This window comes from Ictalurus furcatus, chromosome 14 (assembly GCF_023375685.1).
Source record: "Ictalurus furcatus strain D&B chromosome 14, Billie_1.0, whole genome shotgun sequence".
Lineage (NCBI taxonomy): Eukaryota > Metazoa > Chordata > Actinopteri > Siluriformes > Ictaluridae > Ictalurus > Ictalurus furcatus.
The window spans coordinates 17070748-17088753 of record NC_071268.1 but is presented as its reverse complement, the minus strand read 5'-3'; the positions used below and the strand labels follow the sequence as shown (position 1 = coordinate 17088753).

The 18006-nt window shown below is 39.8% G+C and overlaps 1 protein-coding gene across 1 annotated transcript in view; it reads left to right on the top strand.

Annotated features, from left to right (window-relative positions):
* The window catches only part of islr2 (immunoglobulin superfamily containing leucine-rich repeat 2), a 62119-nt gene extending 57904 nt beyond the window's left edge, over positions 1-4215 (top strand). The window contains exons 2-4 of the transcript XR_008387650.1: positions 502-611; positions 2892-2993; positions 3353-4215. The gene's annotated coding sequence lies outside the window, so the exon portion shown is untranslated. The remainder of the gene's footprint in view (positions 1-501; positions 612-2891; positions 2994-3352) is intronic.
* The last annotated feature ends 13791 nt before the right edge of the window (positions 4216-18006 follow it).

Here is an 18006-nt window from a genome sequence, read left to right as displayed (position 1 = left end):
ATCTTTAAACAGTGACAACACCCGAGGCAAGATTTATGATATATCCAACTTTTTCCGATCATGTCATACATTGACGCTTGCTAAAATTACTGAAAGAACTATGAGTGCTATGAGAACTATGACAAACTTTCACTTTATGAAGGTTTGATATGTTCTGAAAGTAACTTGAAAGCAAAGTAATTTGTAATCTGATTACTTTTTACATGTAGTAATCAGTAACATAATTTATTACAGTTGTAAAGTAGTAATTAGTAATCTGTAGTGGATTACTTTTTTTGAGGAATTTATCCAACACTGGTGGTTATGAATAGTGAGCTACTGGTTTAAACCGTTTAAATGAAATGTTCATATAAATCAAGGCATCTATAATCTCTACAAACTCTTTAAAAATGCTTACAAACTTCAAACAAATTTGGGGGGATTTGCTGGGAATAAATAGGTTAACCTTCCCATGTTGATAATTTCTGTATCCTAATTATGATTCTCTTTGCTGGCTTGCAGATGTTGTCATAAATATAGCAGATTGTCCATCAAAAGAGCTCCTGGCCCATTTCCGGATGCCTTCATTATATCTTGAGTCTTTTCAACACTACCACCTGGAGCTGGTACCGGTAAGTGTCTACCCTTCCAGCATGTATAATAGTTATACAGTAACTGTAAAAAGCTCTAACCTAAAACTCTAAAAACTAACCTGCATCTTCCCAACTCAAAACTTCTTCAAATTCAGTGGGGCATTTTCGGTTTCCTCCCACTTCCCAAAAACATGCCAGCAGGTGGATTGGCTACTTTAAATTGCGTCTAGTTGTGAATACGAGTGAATGTGTCTGTGTATGGTGCCATGTAATGGATTGACTTCCCATTCAAGGTGTATTCCTGCCTCACACCCAGTGTTCCTGGAATAGGCTTTGGCTCCAGCTTAAACTCAATCAGGATAAAGCAGTTACTAAAATTGAATGATGTCTGTGATTGGCTGTATAATGCTACATGATTAGTTTCAGTCAGTAAAAATTGCCCACTCTTGCACAGTTCCATAAGCTTAATCAAATTCTGCATACAGTCAGCATAACAGAGTATTCTGTGACACAGTTCACCTTCCTTATTCCTGACATCAATTTTCGGTCTTACATCGTTGTGGTTAGACAGGTCTAATATATTTTTAGTTTAAGGGGGACCTACAGGCTGCTGGAGTCACTGTGTTCATCATTGGCACTGAGGGGCTTTGTCAGCGAGATTGAGCAAGAGGAGCTGCCTCAGGGGCAATCCATCAAACAGGACTTGTGCAGGGTTTATAGAAGGAAATGAATAAACCATGCTCTCTAGAACCCTCTGAGGTTGGTTACTACAGGGGCAATAGTTTAATGGCATCTTGAACAGTGGTGAGCTGTCTGTAAGAAAACAAACGTCATTTTTATATATACTGTAGGAGCTCTGAAACAAAGATCAAGTGGGACTCTGAATGCATACATTCTGTTTGGGTTGTATAGATAAGCGCTTGCCCATCTGTATGCTTGCAAAATGATTCTTTAACCTATACAATTAATTACATTTTCAAACGGCAATAGAAGAGGTTTCTAAGTTGTAAAAGCCTTTAGCTTCTTGCACACCATAGAAAATACATGACAGAGGTTCCCTAGTTTATGTTTATTGCGATTGTAACCTGTGAACCTAAACAGCCTGTGACTCAGTTTAGAGCTTCTTGTCGTTAGTGATAATTACAGAGTCCCACCTCCAGATCATTCCGGCATCAGCTGACAGTATCGATTCTCAGCAGCTTGACAGTAAACATGCAGAGGAAATATTCTGAAGACTTTACTGTGACTCACTGTGACTTACTGGTATAGCAGATGGCTGCTTTTTGCTGGAGGACATTTTAAGAGCAAAGTATGGATCAGCTATATAAATAAGAGACAGAGAAAAAAAGAGTGAGAGGTATTTCTGTTTTTTCGGCTTCACCCTGTTTTGTCCTTTAGCTGTCAATCACTACCCAAAGCCCACAGACCAGAGGAGATGTGAGTTTACACATGATTGGGCTTCTCTGCTCCAGTCTGCACAGCTTCCATGCACCAGGGCTAGTAGACTCCACAACATAAATTATTCATCAGTCACTCTGTGGCCGTAGCGCTGTCGGCACTGTAATTTCACTCTCTGCGCTGAATTATAATGGTCATAATTAGCTATCGCAATTTCATATTTTTCTTCTCCTCTGAAGAATCATTTTCCTCTTGTACCTTAGTCATGAGGTAAATGGAGGGTTTAAAACGATTACAATGATTGCAGTTGCATTTCTCAATAAGACTTATACAAGCGACATCAATGAAATGATTCTGGACTGACTCTAACTGGTTATTCATCAGACTCCTAACAAGCAGCATGCCCTGTTCTGATGAAGACATGCTCAGGGGTCACTGGTACCCTAGCTGGCTCTTCTTTATGGCACCCATAAAAATTGATCAGTTCAGTGTTGTGTTACTGAAGCATACTCTGGAGAACACATATCTGTAATCAAACATGCTGCGTAGCCTTGTGAAACCTCTCTCCATCACCCTGCAATTGCAACAACCACACAGACAGATGGCTACATTTAAACACCACCTATTACTATCATAAGGAGTGGTAATATTTAGAGACTTTATTTATTTACTTCCTCCCTGTGGATGCAATGGCTGTAACTAGTATTCTATTTAATCTGAAATTTATATTTAATCATATTCTGTCTGGTCCCAGGGTCTTCCTGAATATAACTACATAAACATAATTGCTTCAAACATCCATATGTTTAGTTTGATTTTGCTTAATATTAATCTTGCTCTGTGTGTGTGTGTGTGTGTGTGTGTGTGTGTGTGTGTGTGTGTGTGTGTGTCTGTGTGTGTGTGTGTGTGCACGCACTTCAGCCCCACAGGGCAGTACCCTCAAGAGTGTGCGTCTATGTTACCATGGTGCGGAAACTCAGCCTCATCCCCAGACTCCCTTGCTTCTCCTTCACTGGCTTTGAGGTTTGCATTTCCTGCTTCCAGCCACATCATATCTGTCTCCTCTACACAACAGCTTAGATTAGAAACATTTTTATTATCACATAAAGAGCTTTGGCATGCTTAGGCTGCAATACTACTGTACATTATCAATTAATGGTATTATTTGGCACTGGGCATGTACTGTAAATGGATTGCCCTTTGTCAGAGCATCACTGCACCCTGAACCTTGCGCTTGCAACAATTTTATATAAATGACCTTTTTAATCTATTTGTATGTCAGGAGTGTTTTTCACTGATTGAATACCTGACCTCATTTGTCTGTCTGCCAATCTTTCATTAATACAATAAAAAAATCTAATTTAATATATGTTCTCTTGCAGTTTCCCATTTACTGAGATCACGCATTGATCTGCACGCATTGAGCTGCACACCAGGAAGTATTGAATATCAGATGAGCCTAAAATGTAGCTTTGTTTTTCTGTTGCTGTCTGCCCCTTTGTCTCTCTGTCCTAAAACTCCATTTTTAGTTTCACAGTCAGTTTCTCTTTATTTCTTTTTATTTTCTCTGTCAGTCACCCTGACTCATTTTGTCACTCACAGATACTATGTTTTTTTTCTCCCCTTCTCATTATCAGGTATTGTTTATGCCACAGTCCATTAACAGTCCATTGAAAGATCCAGTGGGACCCTTATTAGCTGTAGCCCATATTGTTGCTGATTATGATTCATACAGGTATACACTCTCTCTCTGAAGTGCTTTGACTAAATCCATCACAACTACTATATGTTGTAGGCGAATGTGCTCTTCTGTAAGAGCTTAGAGCTCAGAGCTGCATTAAAAGCATCTTATCATACTGCATGCTAATCTACTTAAGGTCCATGACATCACTTAAGAGAGAAAATGTATAATGATCCATGGCTGCAGACACTTAAATGAACTGCCTGAAAGCTGGGAGGCAGCAGTGGGAGGGGTCTATGAGCAAAATTTTCTCTGAGGGTTTAGGACTGGACTTCATTTATGCTTTACATGTGTACTTGTGGCACTTATAGTAGACTAGAACATAGAGATTTTGGAAGATTTCCATCTCCAGTACTCTGCAAGTCTGTTTACCATCATGAGGTAATTGACTAGAGTAATAATTGAAGCCATTGTCCACTGTCTGTTTATTTCATTATCTTCCCATTGTATGTTGACTCACATTCTTTAGGTTGCATTTAACAATAAAAGTACATGAAAAATCATGTCCAAGTTGTGTTCTTTGTCTCTCACTTTTCCATAAATCCCAAAAATATAACTTAAAGTGGAAAACAGAAAAATGAGTTGTCATATTTTTCAGCATTTGGTAATCATTTAGTTTTTTTGTCCCCCCCAATCAGTTAATTAGACTGATGATAGAAATTACAAGTACGTTATCTCAAATGCAGGTACTGGAAATGCTGTGTGTGTGTGTGTGTGTGTGTGTGTGTGTACACTGCACCCTTCAGATGTCTTTCACCATCCTTTCAGCAGGTCCTGACACACACACACTGTGCTGCTAATAATAGCGAGGCTTGCCAAGCTGCACTATTGGAAGTGTGAATTCATGTTTTATTTATTTATTTATTTTGATTCATTCCCAAATGGGTTTCCCGTGCCAGTGTTGTAACTGTAATCTCAGAACGACTGCTTGGCTGTCACCTTCACGTTTTCATTTTCTGGCTGTGTGCTTTGGAATAGGTATGTGTGTGTGTGTGTGTGTGCGTGCGTGCGTATGTGTGTGTGTGTGTGTGTGTGTGCACGTGCGTGTGTGTGTGCTCACCACCTCATCAATCAGCCAATCTCTATAACAAAGAACTGTTCTTATGGTGACCGTGTCTGTCAGTCAGAGTCAAATATAAAACAGGATCACTTCTTTTCTCCTTTCTAATCTTTCTCTCTATACCTGACTCCTGTTTGCAGTTTATCTGTCCATCTCCTCCTTCTGTCTGTGTGTGTGTGTGTGTGTCTGTGTGATGTCTGTTCCGTTCCCACAGCCTCCTGAATCTGTCTTCACTCTGCCGGTGCTCACAGCTCAGGGCCAGCCTCAGGTCAGACACATTTCCCATACACTCATTTCTGACTCACTCGTGCGTCAGCTTTTTCACACTTATCTTGACTTGCTTTGCTCTTACTTTAACTTATACATGACATTCTTTATCTGGTTGAATGCAAGACTTGTAAGTGAATTTTATGTATATTGAATTACATTGTACATAACTTAACTATCTCAGTGTTTCTGTGATAGAAATATGATTATGCAGTCAGGCAAACAAACAAAGTAACAACGTTTAACCTAATATTTATTCTCATTTTCAGAATAGTCTATAAAACAATTGATTCATTATGGAAGGTTATCAAAATCTGAACACAGAGTCACACACAATGTGGTGTTATTAGACACCCAGCATTCATTAAACAAACAAACAAACAAACAACATTATTATTTATATTGTGTTTGTGTGTAGCAGTATTTCAGCTTAGCTGTACTTTCAGTACATACTAATAGTATAACTAATCCTATTCTTTCTCTCTCTCTCTCTCTCTCTCTCTCTCTCTCTCTCTCTCTCATTTTTATGTTTTCTCATTTTTCTCATTGCTTTTTGTATTTTTTCTATACTTCTCTGCCAAGTCCTGTAAACACAAACATACACTCATACTCATGCAGAACACTCTGACTGGCCTTGCTAGGTGACGTGTCATCTCCTGCTCTCTCACTTGAGGATAATGTGATTCCCACAGAGACAGAGCCATATTGATCTATCTGCTGAACTGCTTTTTTTCAGGAATTGCTTCTTATGCATATGTGTGCATTCATTTGATCTTTTGTGTAAACATGTTCAGAAATTCAGCTCATCACAATAAAGAGCACAGTGCAACAGTGTCCTTACTGTGGGTTACATGTAAACATCCCTATTTATTGCATAAGTAGCAATGACCACCACCTGCCCTGGAATGTGTATTCTGTATGAGTGTGTGTGGAGGCAACAGGAATGGCCTAGCATGCTGGTCCTGTACCATCTGTGCCCAGTCAGTGCTGTGGCATGTCTCCATGTACAGGACGTTCTATAGCCAATCATATAGTAGTCCCATAGTATGAGATGCAATATGAAGGAAATCCTGTTCTTTATATTTTTTAGATCTATATGAGATGTCTGATTTTAACATTAAGAGATTAAATTAATGTTTGTACGCTACTAAGTAAATATACAATGGACTATATTTATATTTGACTATGATTAATGTCCATACTTTTATCTAAATCCCGTATGAAGGATTTGCCCTTCTAAAACCACATTTAAATCCAGTTTTTCTCTTCAGAAACTTGTGCCGATTTTACTTGAAGTACTTATCTTACATCAAAGCTTGCTTTTTATTGCTGAATTTTAATTTCTGAGCCAAAGATCCTTAAAATCTGCAATCACTTACATGATTAGAATGTCAGTGTGCTGTGTAATTGCCCCACGATTAAGCCAAAGAGCGAATCGATTCTGACTGGAAGAGTCACTATCACTATTGACCTTCGTGTGAGCTCTGGGTTGCTGGTGCTAGTGACATTTCGGCAGTGGAGCTCTCAGGGGAGAGGCACTCATCTGTAGCAGCCCATCTTTCACTCCTGATGTGTGCCGACTTCAGCTGCACACATTTGGCATGCAGAACACAGGATAACTATTTAGTATTCACAGAACTACACAGGATAATTGCAGACGCTAAGTAAAGTGTGCTCCAGTAATAGTTATTAGTCCTTACTAGTTTATTTTATGCTGTAACAGGATTTTAAGAAGGTGTAGTTAAAGGAGCAGAGTCATTAAGTCATTGTGGAGTTTATTATTAGAGTCATGACTGCTAGCATCTGTCTCCCTCCAGCTTGCCTTGACCACTGTACCCCCACACTTTGAACTCAAGACCTCCTCACCTCCACCTCTTAACCTGTTTTTTGCTGTGTATCGTTTACTCCTGTCTTTCCCTCTACCACCATACATAGGCTAGCCTCAGGGTACTGTGCCAAGCAGCAGGCCAAAGCCCAGTGCCCGCAGGGAATAGGCCATCTGCTAGCCATGCCAGCCCTGCTGGTCTCCCCACCCATGCAGAAGTAGGCAGGCGCCATACACACTCACACCTCATCTCAGAACAACAGCATTACCCTCAGGGCCCAACAAGTTCTATGCCAGCTTTCCATGTCAAGAGCCACTCTATCCACAGAGCCAGAGACACTGACTGTAATTTAGACGTTGGAAACAGACTTGGAATTCTTTCTTGTTTTTCCTGCTAGTCTCGTTATACTGCATAGTCCTAGCAGTCTAGCAATCACATAGCTTCTTCCTAAATTGTGCCTATTTTCCATTCTCCTAATCATTTGTGTTTCATTTCAATCTGTGGTTGATATATATTCTTTACATAATAATAACCACACGTAGTGTATATGATAACTGAGGTTTAAGTAGTCCATATCTCAATGTTATAAAGACTAACCAATAAAAAATGTTCTGACTGTGTGCAGGACTCCATCAAGACACCTAAAATAACTTTCTAAAATAATGTTTATCTACTAAGTCTGTAACCCAGATTTATATTCATATGGTTAAATGATACGAAAACAAAAAGCAGATTGTGACTTAACTCTTTCAAACACAAGGCATACAAACAGAATGAAAAAGGTAATTATATGGAGCATGATATGCATAGGTTGCTGAGGATATCACCCTAAATCACCTTTAGTTACTGCTTCTGATCAATCAATATGTCCTGTGGGAAATGTGCAGATTTCACAGCCAGGATCACCTGAAGAGCAGCCAGTGTGGAACCACTGCTTCCTGTTCCTGGGTCGTGACTGTGCCACTGCCTTCACTCCGGGAAAACCTTTGGTACTCGAGTACTATCCTGCAGCAACAGGTTCAGACTACACTCTTTTATTCAGACCAATGGGATGTGTGCTGTAATATTGCTTGCATTTATTGAGAGAAGCAATATTATCTCTGTCCCTATAATCGCTAATATTCCTTGTGGAAAGAAATTACCAGCTGCAAAAATAATTTAATGCTATTGTCATGCTGCGGTGGGCCAGTTTGGGTATCTTCTCATCTACAGTTTATTACAAATTGTGCATACACTTAGGGCAAAACAAGAAAGACAAACAAATGTAATTTATACCAACATAACATTTAGTGTGTTAGGTTTCACAGATGTTACTTCATTAATACAATAACGATTAAACAAGATGATCAAATAGTGCATGTTACCATCAGGTAAAGTTTGCAACATTTTGTCAAAGTAATATAAATGTGTGGTGGAATGGGACAAACCCTTTACATGGTGAAATTTTGGCATACCCTATTTAGTTCTGAGCTGTAATATGTTTGTCTTTTGCATGTATCTCAGGCAGAAGTAAAGTAAGTCATGACATAATATATAACATAAGTTTTAAATCGCAATTAAAAACTCTGTTCTTATTGCTATGCAGGAGCATTGCAGGCATTTTGACAGCCAATATCTGATGTCCGTTTCATTACAGCATGTAGCTATCCAACATCCAACAACATGATATAAGACTAACAGTCATTGTGTGAGGAAATTGCACTCAGCTTGCAAGTTTTTCAAAGACATAGCCAGACTGCCTGTTTTTAGCACTGTGTTAAACTGGCCTAGCAAAGATTAAAAAGTAAATAAAAACATTTCCACATTGTTTTGGTGAAGCAAGTCCTCATGAAATCAAAATTTGAAGTTTTGTGTCTTTTCGTATGAATGGGTTAGCCTTCTGTTCACCTGTTAAGCTAGTGTGCTTCAAAACAATGACAAAATTTGCATTTAGAAGATAAATTCATTCAAAATTTACAGTCTCTCTCTACCATCAATACGGATCAAAAATTTTGATGACGTCATTCTACATTTCAGCTTCTCATCAGATGTTCTGTCCAGTCAAATGCTCTCAAAAATATAGTGTCCCACTGCCACACATACATTGAATAGAATACATTTAACCAGATATTAAATAGATACAGTACAAGATCTTTCTTTTGTAGTAATGAATACCATGAGCTGGCACCTGAGGAACCCTGTAGCATTATCAGCCCTGAGTCTAAACCAGCAACTCTACAGCAGCCTAATGTCTGAGAGAGGCCAGAGAGGCGTGAGACTGCAGTGCCTACCTCTACAGGTGAGAAAGGAGGTTGATTCTTATCCAATAGTATTGATAGGATTTTTACTAACACTATGCTGGCCCGTGTATGTACTGTATATCAAACTTATTGCTACCAATGACAGATTTTTGGAATTTCCCCACTTTTTAAAGCTATCCTCTGAAACATTCTCATCTTTAAAACAAATAGGTGATTTAGAATTAATGGTGTCATATATATGCTATGCTGCACAGGGTGGCTCACTGCAGACCATTTCATATACGTCACACTCCGTCAGTCTTGTGCTGCGTCTCATTGACTCAGAGGTTTGTAAACAAGAGTGGTCTCCGCCAATCAAATTACACCAGTCTTTCACCCATGTCTCTCTCTCAAGTATTTTTCCTATTCACATGACAATTTCATGCACTGTTTTTTTTTTGCTAGTAGCCAAAGGTACATTTTCAAAATTTAGTAAAGAAATATGTGGCATAGGGTAATGCTTCACATTATGGTTATTGAAAGTAATAGCAGTAACACACGGTAGAATAATGCCTAATGCAGGAAATTCATTTTACCAATTTACAAGAGCATAATCATCATCATGTACAGCATAACAGGATCTCTTAGTTGTGTTATGTGAATACAAAATGAGCTGATGCTCACAAATCCATCTATATGCAAGTCTTGCATTGTAAGACAACTGAATGTGACAAGCTTCATACGCTATGCACATGCACACACACATACACACACACACACCCACACACACACACACACATGCACACAGAGCCCACAGTGTGAAGAGGGTAGTGAAGCTGTTTTATTGCCCTATAATAATTTCTATACAGCATTATTATCTTAATGCAGCCATTTTTACGGGCTGCAGGGGATAGGGAGCAGTTTACTGGCTCTCTCAGGAGCACTCTTAGTCACAGTATCCATCTCCATCTGTCTCTCCATCTCTCGCTCCCTTTACTAATCTCTCATTCCTCCTCAAAAGCTGCCTCATAACGAGCTGGGCATGTTCTAGTGACTTGGATTGGATGGCACCGTGATTATTAAATGTGTTATTCTGTTCCCATAACATTTGAATATTTAGTTCTAACTGTCTTTAATTTTGTGCTTTACTTTCTTTCAGACAATATATTTATATTATTATATATAATATATTTTCTTGTTTTTCTTTTGGGAGTATTTTCCACATTTGTAATATAGAAGTGTTTATTAGCTGTTTTATTTGTGTTTTATCAGCTACTTTGTTTACTCTGTCTAACACAACTCTGATTGAAACAATCAAACAATTATCATGCCCTTAAGGAAAATAATTTCAGCACTGTTTTACTGATAATCAGCTTTACATTTTAAAGTAATGGCCTATGATTTTTCTGCATGGTGCCCACGAATGTGCAGAGTAAAGCTCCCGCTCTGTTTGTCAGCTCAACAGGAGGGTGAGGGTGGGCGACTGTGAATGTGGGTTTGGGTACTAGAGTGTTAATTGCGTACGAGAGTTGGATCCGAGATCATGCAGACATGATGGTGTGAAGTGAACAGAGACAACAGATGAAGAAAGATACTAAAGAGTGGAGGAGGAGCAGGAGGAAAGAAATGGACCTGAGTTCTCTACGGGCTATTGGGTGAACAGCTCATACATCAGGAAGAACATATATTTCTTTGTTTTGAACAGCTTGACAGACTGGGAATTTGTCTCTAATAAGGCTACAAATCTGGGATCAAATGAGAATATAGATGGCAAAATATGAATGTATATTTTCTTTTTTTTTATCATGTAATTTAACAATTAATAAACAATCTGCTATAAAGTAAATTGCATTACAACAGATTTCAGAGCACTTTAGCATCCGCGGGTTAAAATGGAAGGTCATGTTAAGCCACAGTGTAAACTGAAGCTTCTGAAGGAAGGCACAGAGAGCAAAACTTAAGAGTGAAATGAATTGTTTATTTTTTTTTTACGATCCTATTTTTCCAGTTATAGATGAGTGGTCCCATTTGGGCTGTAAATGTAGAGGAAACCACTCAGAGGACTGTTATTGCAGCACTGAAACATTAATGTTTTTTGTGTGTGTTTTTTTTGCTACTGTTCTCGGGAACCAGTGGCTGCTGCTGTTCAGACTCTATGTAATTATCTTTCAGGCTATTGCCCTGCTTGTCATGCAGCTGTAAAACCAGAGACCAGGAAGGGGCAGAGCAGGTGTGTGTGAATAAGTGCATGTGTGTGCATAAGTGTATGAGGGGGGTGGGTGAATGGGTGGGTGCACATGCACTGCCTTGCAGATTAATTCACACTCTTGCCAGCCACATGCAAGTTGAGACATGATTTTCATTAAAACAGAATTGTCTTATTCATTGCCTGATGTGTTATTTAGTCTTACCAGCATGAGACATCTTTGGGGCTCAGATATCGTACATCACTCTGCTGATTTTCATTCACACATCCTTAAATTCACATTTGTCAAAGCCATTATTTTAGGGGTGGTAATGTAATCTCAGACTGTCCTTCAAAATCATATGTGCAGTAGTAGCACATTTTATAAAGGTATTTAATTTTTTTTGTCTGTGTTCTTTCTTTTGTTCTGAATTTCCATTGAACAAACCCCCAGTGTCAGTAGAACCTGCTGGGCAGCAATGTACGGTGCCAGGCAAACAGGTGCTCCCATTTTTCCTGATGTCAAATTACACATTAGCTTCCAAAATGATTCCGACAACCCGACAAATGCAAAAATACAGACATCTGTTGTGTATAAATGGACTGGCAACACAGCGTTTGAATGCAAATGCTGTGAAACGCTTGTCATCCAGCCTGCAATCCCCATCCCTTTCATCCATTCCAGGAGTTACATTGACATAAAAATGCATCATTTTATATATTAAACCAAGTCTCTTATTCAGAGTAAGATAGAGGAAGGTCTAAGGTTTTTGGTTATCTGGTATTAAAAGCTGAGACATGGATCCAAGTAAGAGGAAGGAGGAAGAGAAGGCTGAAGATGGATGCTGGTTAGGAGATATGACAAAGTTACAGTTTAAAGCAGCCCAGAACTTACAACATGGCTAAGTTGGTGTGTCAGAGGAGTATATAGGACAAATAGGCTTGTTTTCTGCACTAACCTGCTCAATGACTGCTTGAAAAAGACAAACTGGTGTTTGCTAGAGGTTAGTGTGCTGGAGTGAAATGCATGTATACATGTGTATTGTGTGTATGTGCCTGCTTGCCTCCATGTGTTTGCCTGTGTTTTTGAGGCACACTCACTTGCTTGACTAATGAGATGGACTGAGCTGGGGCATGGGGGGTTGAGACATGTCTTTGTCAGACTGCACACACTTATGCTTCCCTCTCACGCTGTGCTCCCTTCTCCCAGGGGAGGCCTCTGAAACCTGTTAATTGAATCAAGTGCACATGGTGCCTCCCCAGCCCTGAGCCTCAGAAAAAGCCAGATCTGAGCTGTGATGCTTTTGTTTGGCTCAGCACTATGGACAGAGCCCAGAGACATGCTGCTGCAACTGGTTGCTGCTTCGGGAGTGAAAAGGCATTCTGGGTGTATGTCATGTGGTCCAGGGGGCTGTTAATAAAGCTCTTGAATGTGATTGCAGTCTGTGTCGTATGCTGGAGGATGGATGTAACGAATTAAAAACAACATGTAGAGCACAATACAACTGTTGCCTCTGCTCATTACTGTTTGGGAGAAGTGTAAGGAATACGGATGAGCAGCGGCTCAATGAGAGTGTGATAAATGATTCTGCACCGCTGCCATTTGTTTTTGACACGGCTGGTGCAGGAGGTCAATCGTGTGTGTCTGGGGAGAAGCACTCAGGTGGGAAAGGAATGACAGAAGAATGTTAAACAGGACAAAAGTATTGTGTGTCTGTGCATAGTTTATGCTTCGTGTCTCCGATATCATATTACCTCAGTGACCAGATTAGGATTAGTGTTGCTATTCTCACTCTTTAGCCCATATAAATAGTTAGTTTGTATTTTTATTTAAAAAAAAAAAATTGTAATGGCATCAGAAAAATATATTTAGTATTTAGTGTAAAAAAAAAAAATCATGGCATCTTTATTCAGTGCACGTTGTTGTTTTTTTTTAAAGTACTGTATGTATTATGGTAAAAATACTGACTATTTGTAATTATTGTTAATATTGCACTTTTTGTCATTGTCATTTTAACCTTGTTTGTTAGGAGATTTCGTTTGAGAGTGAAAGGAGATATTATATATACACTATATATAGTTATGCTAAATTATTTTTACATAAACATATGTTTACTTTTTAATCTGATTTTTCAAGATTTAGGGACTTCCTGTAGGACAGTACAATCAGTGAAATATAAGCTTATTTACTTCCTGTCCAGAGGGATAAGTAAAGTAGACCTGGATAAAAGACTAAAATGCAATGTGATGCAATTATGTATAACAGCTGGATCAGTTCTACTGATGTGCATCCGCTTATAATTACATTAGTTTGGAGTCTGGAAGTCCATTTCCAGCACACAGTGCCCATTTAGGGCAGAGTGCTGGTTGATGGTTTTAGTCTGGCAGCCTCTGCTCTCCTGGGCCATAATTCTTTACTCAACCCTCAGTGTCAATTATAGCTGCATGACCCACCTCTGAAAAGCTTTTATTTCAAGGTTATCTAGGGTGTCTCTTTCTGCATTAGCTCTTTCTTGCCTCTTTCTGTGTGTGTCAGCCATGCAGTTCAACAGTGCGGATTAAAAAGACATTGTGCCATAGCTGTTTGAATTGAATAACAGCAGTACAGAGCTATCCTGTTTCCTGTACAGATAATTCAGTGTGTGTGTGTGTGTGTGTGTGTGTGTGTGTGTGTGTGTGTGTGTGTGTGCGTGCGTGCTTGTGCATTTGCCTGCTTATCTCTTTGTTTTATAGCGTCCGGACTCCACCCTGAGCCAGGTGGACTGCAGATCACTTCCCTGTCTGGAACTCATGCTCCAGAATGAGTTCCTCTCTGCTCTTGTTGAAGGAAAGCTAGATGTTCCTCACACAGTGCTGGGGTTGGAGCAGGCAGACAGTGGAGACAACTCTCCGCTTATAGAAAACCACACCCTACACCAGTCCACTGTGAGTCTCCCTCACTTTCCACAGCCCTCTTTCACTCCTCCCCTCTCAGACCACCACACCCTCCTGCAGGCTGCTGTGAGCCATATCCATGCAGCTCTCTTCATCTTTCAGCTATTCTCCCTCTTGTCCTCTCCACGCCTTCTTTTTCTTACTCTTCCAGTCTTTTGTCCCCTTGCAGAAAACCACACCCTGCTGCAAGACCCCCTCCCATTTGCTCTACTCCACCCGTTGTGCATATCAACTACATTGATTAAATATAGTCATGATGATACTATGTAACAGAACTAATCTCTGTAGTAATTAATATGTGATTGTGTAGGTGATTCTTTGAAAGGTTAAAGGGTTCTTCACCTTGTCCCTTAAATTTATGCATAACCTTACAGCAAACGATTTCCCTTTTAGAGAACGTTCTAACTAGAAGAGTCAGGAACACTTAACTATCCAAATAACCCTCAAGGAAACCTTTTCCCAAGGATATACTTTGAAATGTTATTTAAGATGTAAATGGTATGTTGAAGCTGCTGTGTCTGTATTCGGCACTAATTAGGGTGACATAATTGCATACATATGCATACCCATGTTCCCTTAAAATTTTGCTTGATATTCTTACAATACTTCATCCTCAGACAGATTGAACATTCAATATTTAGCATTATCCCTGAATTGATTGGGAACACAGCGGCTGTCGATGGCTGCAAGTATGAAGCTGGTCAATATTCACCCTGAGTACACATTTCGAATTCATCAAGTCGCCTTATATTGTATTGATCCTTTTCGGATTGAACGCCTAGAATGGAATCTTCCTGAGCCTTTTCCTAGCAGTTTAAAACAATTTCATAGAGGTGATCGAGGACAATTATTCTTTTGTCCATCCGTAAAGAATAGACAGTAGGAAAAAACAAATCAGATGTTTTTGCTTCTCCTAAACCACTGGAAAAAAAAATAACAGTTGACTGAACCAGTTTCTTTAAATAAAATGATTCTGAAAGATTAAAGTGTCCATAAAGCATTAGTTACCAAACTCCTTAATAGAAGCCCATATTGGAGCTCAGTCTTGCTTTGTGATAAATCATTTATGTATTTTTTATTGGCAGGCGTGTGGTTTTCCCAACAGGACTGGCCTGGGGTTCAGATATTATAGAATAATGTATGCAGTCTTTGCCAGCTAGCACTGGAATGTACTGTTATTCTCAAACACACACACACACACACACACACACACACCCATGTATGTATGTATGTATGTATGTATGTATGTATGTATGTATGAATGTATGTATCTGTGCTGTGCTCCTATGGGACAGGGCACTGCAGCAGTGTGAGGGTGTCTGCTTTGCTGGCTGTCTGTCTGCCTGTCTGCCTGCCTGTCTGTCTGTCTGTATGTCCTACTGGCTCACTGGCCTCAGGGTGGAGTGTCATAGCTGTACATACCCACAGTGACATCTAGTGGTCAGTTGGAGTTTAATTGACTTTGTTGGTTTACTGTTATTTCACAGAGAACATTTTGGCCACTTTTTCCCTGGTGCTTTTTCATCTGAGCTGTCACAGTTTCATCACGCTGTCATGGATGCTAACAGAAAGATGTATGCTGTTGTGCACCGTTTAGTAGTCACTTTTGGATGTCATCTCTCGAACCCAGTCAAATGTCCTCTGCTCATTACACAAGTCCATGTTTTTCATGGTTTTCAGCCAGGATTATAGCAACGTCAGTAAGTACAGGTTCAGATGAGTCCAGCAAAATCAATCTGCTGGATGTACTGTGTGCAAAGCCAACACATTCCTGGCCTTGAGAGACAATGGCAATCAAGCTGGAGGGTGTTCTGAAATGTGTGTGTGTGTGAGTGTGGGCATGCGTGTGAAAGCATAGCGTGGGAGGATGCCGGAGGTGGGAGGCAAGGTTAAAGCTATAGATCTGTGTGAAAGAAAAGAACACAGTCACAGACTCAAGGCTGATCTTTGTTGAGAATCCCTGCAGGTGCTTTCATCAGCCAGGGCTACTTCACCATGTAACCTTCATACTAAGAGTGTCTAGTGAATGCTTTACATGCATTTATAAGCTCATCCAATTCTGTTGTTAATCTTAAATGTAGGCTAAATTTTTTAATTTTAATTTTCCAATTTGATTTTGAACTAGAAAACGCGCTTGTCTCGTAGAATTAAATTTCGAATGTAAAGTCTTGCTAGCTATCTTAAGACACTTTCATTAGCCCCTGTGTTATCACTTGGGTTATTTACTGCAGCTTGCAGAGCAGTGCTCCTGCTCTTGTCTGATAACAGTCTCTCGTGACTCACAGAGGAGAGCAGTGGGAAACAGATTTGCTTCTGTGGACTTGCTTTGAAGCGCCAGGGATGCTGCTGTATCCGTTTACAGCAGCTGTGTAGTCGAGAGAGAGAATGAGAGAGAGAGAGAGAGAGAAAGATGGGTGGGGGTGGGAAGGTGGGTATTGAAACATTGAACAGGACACCCTTCTATTACCATCAATTATGCGTGTTCTCTCTTCTTCGTCTCAAGCTCATAGTTGAATCACATTGTCCTAATTTTGACTTGTATTGTCTGTCCTCCTACACTATCTCCTTCATCTTAACACACTCTGAGCAGACTGTAAATCAGAAGAAAGACATCAGCATGATAAAGGAAGGGTCAAATGTTATGGAACGATGCAGATGATTGTGGAATTTATATTATCCTGGTCTTGTGTGTGTGTGTGTGTGTTTTTATATGTATTTGTATGTGTTTTACAGCTATTCTGCACTCCATCCTGGACAGTTTCCCTTCTGCTCTCTACTGATATGCACACTAGAGCCCAAGCAATTTATCAGGCAGTTATTTGTTCCACTGGCTTTGTCTTTTGGGGTATGATTGCATTACTGAATGTTTTTATCTCTCCACAATTATAGCTGTAGGCAGGTTTGCATTAGTTTTATGATCTGCATCTATAATCCCTGAAAGACTTAGATGTGCAGTGGTGTTTTCAGTTAATGCCTTTATGGAGTTTTATGGAGTTGCCCACTAACCCCTGCATATTTAAACTAAAGTAGACACAGAATAAATCATTACTGCCATTAACCATTCTCTGATCAGATTTCAATCCCACTCACACACCCCCAACCCCCCACCACTATCAGTTTCCCAAGACAAGATGGAGTCTGTGTCCTGGCCTGGCCTGAGCTGCTCTTAATGTCTGAGTGTGTGTGTGTGTGTGAGTGCGTGTGTGTGTGTGCGTGTGTGTGTGTGATCGTGCGTGTGTGCATGCGTGCGTGCGTGTGTGTGCTGCATATGCAGAAATAGACATGCCTCCAAGCTACCTGATGTCTTTATTTTTATTTTCATTGTATCACTCCTTAAACCTTAGTTTCAGGTTAGGGAAGCATATGCCTGCTGGGCACAAAGAACATTAAGTGTTTTTCTGCTCAGGTTGGCGTGTATAAATGTCACTCTCAATGTAAGCCATTATGCCATGCTTGTACTATACTTTGAAAAGGTCACAGAAGCCCTGTGGGAAGAAATGGGCGCAACTGGTGAACGTGTACCAGCAGAGTAAATTGTGGTTTGCATGGTACACCAGCGTGGTGTCACACTTGTAAATTTATTCAAATAACTCAATTTGTATAATATGAAACATAGGTTAAGTTTAGGATTAAGTGTGCTTACTGTGCTATCTTCAGTAGCAGTGATTTGCATGAAAATATTAATGGATATGTTGTTATAGGCACCACTGTGGTGTGTGTGTGTGTGAGAGAGAGATCAATCCGACATCCCATCAAGGGTGCATTTGCCATCACACCCACTGCATGTTCCTGGGATAGGCTCTT